We start from the raw sequence: 9,810 nt of genomic DNA, 5'->3' as shown, positions 1-9,810 counted from the left end.
CATATGTTCATTATACACATAAAATGCTGGAAATGACCCAAGTCATTGTGAAACAAGCTATGATACATTAACATGAAGGAATGACCAGTCAACCTTTAAAAATGACAGGTATGTGGACTGTGTTGATACAGGTAATGTGATCTGTCTTGTTTAGGGATTGCTTCCTTTTGAGGACAGAATTCCAGCCAATTTGCCTAAGAAAGGAAAATTTATTATGAGAATACAGAGGTACCTCATGGGCTCCCAAGAGCTACAAATAGACCCAGGTCTCTCTGGGACTGGTTCATGGACCCACAAAGGCAAGAGCAACAAGGCGATGCATCTGAATGGTGGCAACAGTTTTCTCTTCCACCAAACTAGCCAGGCTCCAGCGCCCTTTCTCAACCGGACCTCGATCTCGGCCTGTAAAGACTCAGTTTCTAACAGATCAAGGCCAGATCCTTAGGGTGACCCTAGGCTTACCTGAGAAAAACTGCCAGGCTGCCAAAAGAATTTGCTATTTGTTTTAGCCGATACCTGGAGACAGGGCCCCAGGCTCCCGGGCTCTGTGGGAGGGCAGGAGCCTGCTTGAGATAAGTTTGTTTTCTAACTCTGTTAGTTTGTTTTTAACTATGAAAGATTTTCTGACACAAGCCAGGAAACTTGATATGATACATACATACAAGGTAGACATTTTTCAAATTTCTTTTTTTCTGTAAAATTTCTCTTACGCACTTTTTAAAATGCATTTCTGAACAGGGCATTTGTGATTACATCAGGCCCACCCATATAATCCAGGCTCATATTCCCAGATCAAGATCCATAAATTAATTACACTTGCAAAGTCCCTTTTCCCTTTTTCCATTTAAGGTAACACAGCTTCCAAGGATTAGGACACGCATATCTGGGGTGGGGTGGGGGAGGAGGCATCATTTAGCCCATTGCAACATGCTGAAGGTGAGAGTCTTCACCGTAGCAGAGAAGCTGCCTGTCCAGAAAGCTCTTCTCTGGTACGTCTAGCCTCTTTCCCAATTGCAGTGAATCAATGACACAACTGGCTCATTGATCATGTATGTAATTTAGCATTGCTGGGAAACTGATATGACTGAAAATCAGCCCACTGAAAACATAACAGCTAAAGAGCTAAGGGTCACCTATGAAAAGACGACTGCATATCTGCAGGGTTCCCACTCGATCAAGGACACAGGAGTAGGGGAATATTATTTACAGTGAGCCTCAGGATATGATGTAGAGCAATAAATGTAATAATTCAGGGAACTAGAATGCACTTGTTCATTTCAGAGAGAGGATTATCCCAGTCTGGAACCACCTTATTGTTTACATGCACGTTTCTTTCCCCCTCACGCCCCAGTTGGAATGGCAAAACCATGAGAGCAGGAATCTCATATGTGTAAGTTCTTAGGATCCGGAACAAAGCTTAGAACACAGTAAATGTCATTAAATATCTGAATACATGTTTTAAATGTATACTAACTTTCCATGCATAAAAAACCAAATGAGAATGAAGGATCTAGCATTTGAGTTCCTCTGCATCAACGGAATTTGATTAATGAAATAATAGGAAATAATTGTAATATGTAACATATGACATGGATTCACATTATGAAGGGAAGGGATGGAATCAGTACAAATATTCATGTATCATTTTCCCTGTGGAATTAAGAAAGCACAGTTTGATATGAAGGTTATATGTACTAGAGTGATGCGTAGTGTCAGGCTGGTATATTTCCCTGGTGTTAAACAGCAGCTCTACCTATGTGGGGGGGTGGAGGTGAACCCCATCCCCTGTCACTGCCCCGTCTGCCACACCGATCTCAAGTTAAGTAGACCCATCCCCTTGGCTCACATCTGAGGGGCTGACAACACCTGCTCATTGGACTATGTTTCTGTCCTATTTCCTTGAGCTCAGTTCACATCTCCTGAAGCAGACCTGGCTTCTTCCCTGTACTGGGATTTCCTCCCTGTACTGAGATTTCCGGTTAAGGAAAATGGAGTCATTGTGCCCCAAGGCTCATCCCTTTTATTTATTTATTATTAAAGTATCTTGGCTTCCACCGTCTCTGCTAGAAATGTTATGCTTCTGCTACTCTAACAGCTGGGCTCCTGGTCTGTACTGATGGACACTACTCACCATTGCACATCAACCAGATGAGTGACCACACCACTGACCAGGGAATAACAGTTTTTTGAAGAATGAGGGAGCTCTAAAAATACAAGGACATGTGTTAGGAACACAAGCTTTCTCCTGTACCCACAAACATTTGTGTGCATGTGCATTTAAGCATGCTCCCCACCAGGGCAGGATGCTGAGGCTCCCAGCTTTCTGATTAACAGGCATTCTCCTGGAGCGCCTTTAGAAGGCAGTGATCCCGGCCATGGTCCTGTCTGCGGCAGGAGAGGTGAGCAAGTTCCTGATCTGGGTTCTGCCTCACCTTGCTCAACTCTGCAATAGATGCTGCATTTTTTGCCTCTGTCTGTTCTTACCAGGCCGGTCCAGTCCTGCCTGCTCTTCATCCTGGTATGCCTGCTGCACTCCAGCTTGGCATAGCTCAGAGGCTGTTGGCCCCAAACCATACCCTGTTCATCTGCCCCTCCCAAGTCCACACAACTGAGAACATGGCCGTTCAGGGAATTGTACCACACAGAACGCAGGACTGAAATGAAACCAACATCTCTACTCTGAAAGAGTATGTGTGTACCAGTCTGTGTTGTCTGGCAGAGTATGCAGTCAGACCAACCTTGCATGCTTTGTGATTTTAACAAGTCATGCAACCTCTTAGGGCCTCAGTCTCCTCATTTGTACCATATCGATGATGCAATAAAACCCCACCATAATGTGATCGGTGGGGCAAAAGACAGGTCAATCGTGTAAAATTCAGGGGTGCATTTTTGAGTTTAATGAAATGCTTTTCAGGGTTCTGGCTAAGTGAGCAAATCCTGTCTAGTCTCAGCTCTGGTTTGGTGCCACCTGGGTATTGTTTACTCTGGTTTAAATACTGATGGAGACAAGTAAGAGTCCTGCAGTTGGCTAAAGTTCCCAGGACAGCACCAATAATTCCAGAACTCTCCTAGTTACCTGGCACTCATTGTGTCTTTTGGATCCAGAGAAATTTGCTGGAAGAATGCCGAGGACCAGGGACTCACTCCGCCTCCAGCTTCCCCAGAGGGAGTTGCAGCCCTCCCCACTCTGGCTGGTACCAACATCCCATTTAAGAGCAGAGGCTGTGGAAGGTTCCTGGAAGGCAAAGAACAATTGCACAATATCCGAATTTTTTTCACTGAAGATTCTTACTTTAATGCCTATTACCATTGCTGTGAGGATTAGGGTCAATGTATGAATGTGTCATAGGGTTTGGCATGTAATTTTGCACATTAAGTGGTGCATTCATTCCAAAAGTGTTTATTAAGCACCTAATAAGTCCTAGGACTACAGCAGTGAATAAGAAACATGTTGTTCCTGCCCTTGTGAAGCCTGGAGTTTAGCAGAAATAATAGCTTAAAGAGTGCTGTGGGAGCTGTGAAGGTTAAGCTACCATCGTATTTTCTCTGAATACCATCTCTCCTTCAACAGTTTAAAACACTTAAGATTTCACATGTATATTTTGGAACAGAATATTCCATTCTCTTCTTTAAAGAAGTGGTTCTCAGGAGGGGTCAATTTTGCTGCCTGGGGGACATTTGGTGAAGTCCAGAGACATTTTTTGGGGTGTTATAACTTGGGAGCAGAGGACATGCTCTTGGCATCTGGTGGGCGAGGCTAGGGGTGCTGCAGAATATCCTATAATGCACAAGCGAGCCCCACAAAAGACTCATCTGGCTCAAAATTTCAGTATGCATGGCTGAGAAACGATGGTCTAGAGGGGACCCACTTAGTCCACAGTCTGTTATTTGGCTGCTAAAGGAGAAAAACACATTTCACCCTTACAAGTGTTAGAAAAACTGGCCCATCTGTTCTGTGCTCTAGGACACTTGCCAAGTTAGAGGAGGGAGAGCAGAGGAGGCTCTTCCAAAATCTCAGTGCAGCACCACATTCCTCTTGGCGGCAGAGAGACTTGACCAGGGAGTCTATTTTCAGAGTGTTCAGCACTGTAACTGTGTTTGGTGAATGTTATATTTCACGGATTCTTATAGAACTAAATTGCCAAACAAAAAGCTCCTGGAAAGGACCTTGTACTTTCTACCCTTTGAAAACTCTACCAAGATATACAAATGAGGCAAATTATCTCAAGGCCACTGAACCCAAGTTTTCAGTTCATTTGGTTTTCTTTCTTCCTTTTTAAAGTGTTTTAAAAGCTTTAAATTAATCTAATTTGGTCTTTGGGGTAGCCCAGACTCCAGAGGGACTGGTTTTGATCTGATGGTTTTCTTACGTATGTGCGGCAAAGCAATACAATTTTAGACAAAGCAGAGGATGAGGGAGAATGAGGCAAAATACAATGAAGCCAGGAAGGGAGGGAGGAAGGGTAGGATGTTAGATCCCACTGCAAGGATGGAAACGGCCAGTCTAAACTTTCTCGGCTTCAAGAGCCCTGCTTCCCCACCTCAGCTTACTTTGCCTTCTCTCCTGCTTTCTACAGGACCACACTGGATTCTAGACTACTCCTCTCTCCTCCAGATTCTGGGCAGAGGTGGGAGTTCCTGTCTCCCAGCTGGGTTTGGAGGCAGAATCTTGTGTAGAAGCAGTGTTATGTCCTGAAGGGAAGCTGGGATGTATATGTGAAATTTAAGACTATTTGCCATTCGTATTCACCTTACAATAGTGGACTACCGGTAAATATGTACTGTTTCTACTACTGATGAAGTTGACTATCCACTAGTTAGTACCAGAAGCAGGAGGTATGAATCACGTCCCCACTCATATGGGTTGAATGATTTGAACTATGACGTGAACACTCTGAATTCTATTTCATGTCCCATTACCTGAAAAAACTTCAAGTTTTTCTTAGAAATGAGATTTGATTTTGAAATGTGCAAACATCTGATCTGAAATGTGCAAACCATTTTTTTCAATGCAGTATTTTTCTTGGAACTTGCTGTAGATGTTAAATGCGCTATTACAGATTCTTTAACAATTTGTCTGATCCCACCTGAAGATAATATTATCTCTCATAAAGTCATCCATGACTGAAGTAACAAATTAATCTCAATCATCTGTAGTACTTGTGGTTAACAGAATTTTGTGTTCTATTAAGCATCATTCTTCATTTAAAAATTTTGCTACTGGCTGATACAAAATGTTCTATGGCACTTCCTTAATATAAACAAGAATTTAATAAAATCTTCCTGAGTTATTTCATTGCTTAAACTTGCCCTTGACATATTAGCCTTCAATAATGAAACTCTTCTTTACCCCAAAACTCACTAGTCTAAGCACATGTCTTGACCAAGTACTTTTCCTTAACTTCTTCAACTTTGGTTTTGAATTTAACTGTGGGATTCAGTGAGTTTCTTCTGGTTTCCTTACACTATATTTAACAAACTCCCTGAGCACACAGCAAGGGCTCAGTACGTGTTTGTTAGATGGAAGAACAAGGAGGGCTTTGCAGAATGGGTTATCAATATATTATGCAACTGACTGTCAGGTTGCATTGTCTATTGAGGGCTTTTCCTTGTTCTCTGTCTCCCACCCACCTGGGCATTTCCAGGACTGAGGGATCTCTCACCAGGTCAGTCTCCCTCCAGTTCTCAATAGAGTCTCCCTCCAGTTCTGCCGGAGATCGAAGAAGTATCGTGATTGCCATGGCCTTCCTTGGCAGCCCAGACATTCCTCAGCCAGCCAGCATGTCTGCTCTGTTAACATTTGTCTCCAGGCCCCGAGGTCAGGCTGATTACTTGGACGCCCAAGCTAGTGAGAGGGATGGCAATGATGAGACCTGAAAATTCTTCACTCTTTGTTCTCCTGATGGGTGACAGGATAATCAGTCCAAATGAGATGCAGCCTCTTCCAGACCATATTTAGTACAATTGCATTTTTCTTTCCCCTGGAGGAGCCTGGGATTCCCCGCTAGGATATGGTAGCACCAGAAGACGAACAAAATCAAGCAGCATGGCCATGGCAGAGCATGCTCCCCCTTCTCAGACGGCGGGCAGGGTCAGCTTGTGTTCAGGCTTCCGGCAACAGGGTTCTTCTACCCCTAACCCTGCCACCGACCAGCTGTGTGACTGAAGACCCCTTATCCCCTCTGAGCCTCGGATTTTTGTTAAATAAGCATGATAATCTTTACCTTAAAGGAGAGTGCTGAGGATGAAATGTGATCAACTTTGTAAAGCACTTTATGATTTGTAGATGCATGATACAAATGTAGGGAGCTCGTCTCCCAGCTGGGTTTGGATGCATGCCCAAATGTCCCCCTGTACAAAAGGCCGGTTTCCACTTAACCTTAACATGTGAGGCTCTGTCAGACTTAGGAATTAAGCTTCTCATTTTCTCTCTCTTCCTCCCCTTGGGCCACTGTTTCCCAATCCTCAAGCTCATGGTTAATGCTCATTATTTGATTGCTAATATTACTACTTGGAATTGAAATATTAAAGTGGAGCAGTATTGATTCAATGTACCATTCAATAAACCCATTGATGTTAACACAAATATCTTTACAAAAATAACTATTTTCCAAAAAAAAGTTATAGTGAGAATGGCATTTTTAGTATTTTTTTTGCAAATCTCTTTAATGTCAAACTTAATAGAACTGGATTCTTATACTTGATCCCACATTAAATCTGTTGTAAATATTGTTGTCATTGAAGAATGTGAGGACATCTTCATTCATTCTTCACATTCTGCCTGACAGGTTATGTAATGGAAAAGATGAGTTTTAATAGACTTCAGATAACCGTGGATATTCCTCCTTGATAGTACATTAAAATTCAACAAGTGGTAGCTTTGTAAAGGTTAGTTGCAATGTGGAATCTAAAACCACGTGATTAGTAAACTTTTTATTCTCCATTACACTAAAATCCATTCATCTATTTTGTATTTTGAATGGATTTTTTGCCCATTTGTGATTTTGTTGCTTCACTGTCATTTGGAAAATACTGGTTCACCGAGTTATTCAGATGTTGTGAATGTTGACACATTTCATTATACAACATCACACATGTTTGTCTATATCTACCTTGGTATTTAATTTTCATAGAAATTCTTTTACTTGAAGTTTACTTGAAAGCTCAAATGTTGTCATTGTCAACAAATACTGCCAATTTTTTTAAGTGACCGGCTCACTTTGTTTATTTTCAGGAAAATCCCCAAATATGGAAAATCAGTTTGTCAGTTGTACTCTTAAAAGGTTTTTTTTTCTTACCTTTTGACCACCTTCACTCATTTCTTAAACAAGAAAAAAGCAGCTACTTCAGCTCATCAAATAACTATACAATGTTTTTTCTCAGAAGAACTACTATACTTCAGTATGCATAAGTGTTTCATGTGTAAACTCCCCATTTTATCACACATACTAAAATGACAGGTCCTCAGGAATGAGTATTTAAAATGAATCACAGGCCTAAATATAAAACAAAACTATGTTAACACTTATAACAGGAAATCTATGTAACTTTGGGTATGGTGATGACTTTTTAGATACAGAACAAAAGGCACAATCCATGAAAGAAATAACTTATTAGCTGGGCTTCATTAAAATTAAAAACTTTTGTTATACAAAAGACACTATCAAGAGATGAGAATATAAACCAAAAACTGGGAGAAAATATTCACAAAATCTGATAAATTGTTATCCAAAATATACAAAGAACTAACAATAGTTAGTCTTCTACTAAACAAATGAACAACCTGATTAAAAAAACAGGCAACAAACTTTAACAGATATCTCACAGAAGAATATATACAGATGGCAAATAAGCGTATGGAAAGATGCTCAACATTCACACGTCATTAGAGGAATGCAAATTAAAACGAGGTATCACCACTTACTTACCTATTAGAATGCCCAAAATCCAAAAACACGGAACACTATCACACGCTGGCAAGGGTGTGGAGCAACAGAAACTTTCATTCATTGCTTTTGGGAATGCAAAATGGTAGAGCCGCTTTGGAAGATGGTTTGACAGTTTCTACAAAACTAAACATACTCTTACCATGCAATCCAGCAATCAGGCGCCTTGCTGTTTACTCAAATGAGTTAAAAACTCATATCCACACAAAAACCTGCATTACTGTTCATAGCACTTTACTTATAATTACTAAAACTTGGACAACATAAACGTGGTACATGCAAATGATGTATTATTTTCTCCGACTCTGTGGGTTGCTTTTTCACTGTCAACAATGTCCTTTGATGCACGTTTTAAAGTTTTATGAAATCCAATTTATTTTTTCTTTTGTTGCCCATTCAAGAAATCACTGGCAAATCAAATATGAAGCTTTCACCATTTTCTTAAGAGTTTAATATTTTTAGCTCTTAATGTTTAAGTCATTCATCTATTTTTGAGTTAATTTTTGTATATGGTATAAGGTAAGGGTCTAATTTCATTCTCTTGCATGTGGATATACAAGCTGCCCCAACATTTATTGAAAAGGCTGCCTTTCCTCACTGACATACCTTGGCACCCTTGTCAAAAATCATCTTACCATACATACAAGGGTTTATTTCTGGGCTCTATATTCTATTCTATTGGTCTGTATATCAGTCTTTGTGCCTTTACCACACAGTTTTGATTACTGTAGCTTTGTACTAAGAGTTTCCTTATTTTTGAAATACACTCTCTTTCTGGCTCATGCTGAGTTCTTTTAACCCCTTCAAGTGCTGCCTGAAGAAACCACCACCCTCTGTAGTACCAAAATTTAACCAGGGACAATCACGCATCACATCCATAAGCAGGTATGTCATTCAATATGGTTTGTACTTTCATTAGAAAAGAAAAGGCAGAGTCGCTGGAGTAAAACTGTATGCCTTTATTCAACATAAAATGAGTCATTAAAATACAGCTTGTCTATGTGCAGAAACATTATTATACATTCAATTCTGAAGAAGGTAGCTTGATATGACAAATAAAGGAACAGTCTAAAAGTGAGAGGAATAAAGACAATAGTGAGGAGCTAAAAGGCAGAGTTTTATGTCAAAGTGCTAAGGCCTATGTGCACAAAGATTTTAAAGTGAACAAGACCAACATAAGGCCATTTTTTCCAGTCCGATTTCTCTTGGTGCTGGTGAAAGTCTTAAGGTGTGGTGCAATGAGTCACAGAATTAAGATGGGTTTTTAAAAAATAGGTCATAGCACTTACGGCTAAGAGAAGCTTTTAATTTCTACCTTCATTCGTCATGTAGTCAAGATTTTTCATGAGACTCTAGAAATTTCATGAGTTCTCTAAAAACAAACTTGCCCTTCAATCAGGAATTTGTTATCAGAAAACAAATTCTCACGTTCTTCCCAGCCCAGATACTATCTTCTTATGCAACAAAGGGGAAAACCATTTGAGACTCTCGAAGTTTCATTAATGTAAAGCTTGTGCAAAGTGGTTAAATATAGGCTCAGTTGGGGTCACTACTGAAATCTTCAAATTTCATGCAATGGCATGAAAGCCTAATGAGCATTACTGACTCAGGGTCAGAGTCCAACTCCATAATTTCCAAGGTGCTAGTGTCTGAAAACATCAGACACTATTTTTTGAAAGGAACCCAAGAAACATAAAATTTTATGTACCACAATTTGCTTAGGAAGGACATAGGCTATGTGTGAAATAACAGTTCTAAAGTATCTTCAGATGTCTTATTAACATTAAATGCACGGTTTTATTGGGCTAATCTGAAACTTTAAATATTTAAAAGCAGGATCCACGGTTAAAGTTAATATTAAGTG

Source organism: Manis pentadactyla, chromosome 2 (assembly GCF_030020395.1).
Source record: "Manis pentadactyla isolate mManPen7 chromosome 2, mManPen7.hap1, whole genome shotgun sequence".
NCBI lineage: Eukaryota > Metazoa > Chordata > Mammalia > Pholidota > Manidae > Manis > Manis pentadactyla.
This window is presented reverse-complemented; position numbering follows the sequence as displayed.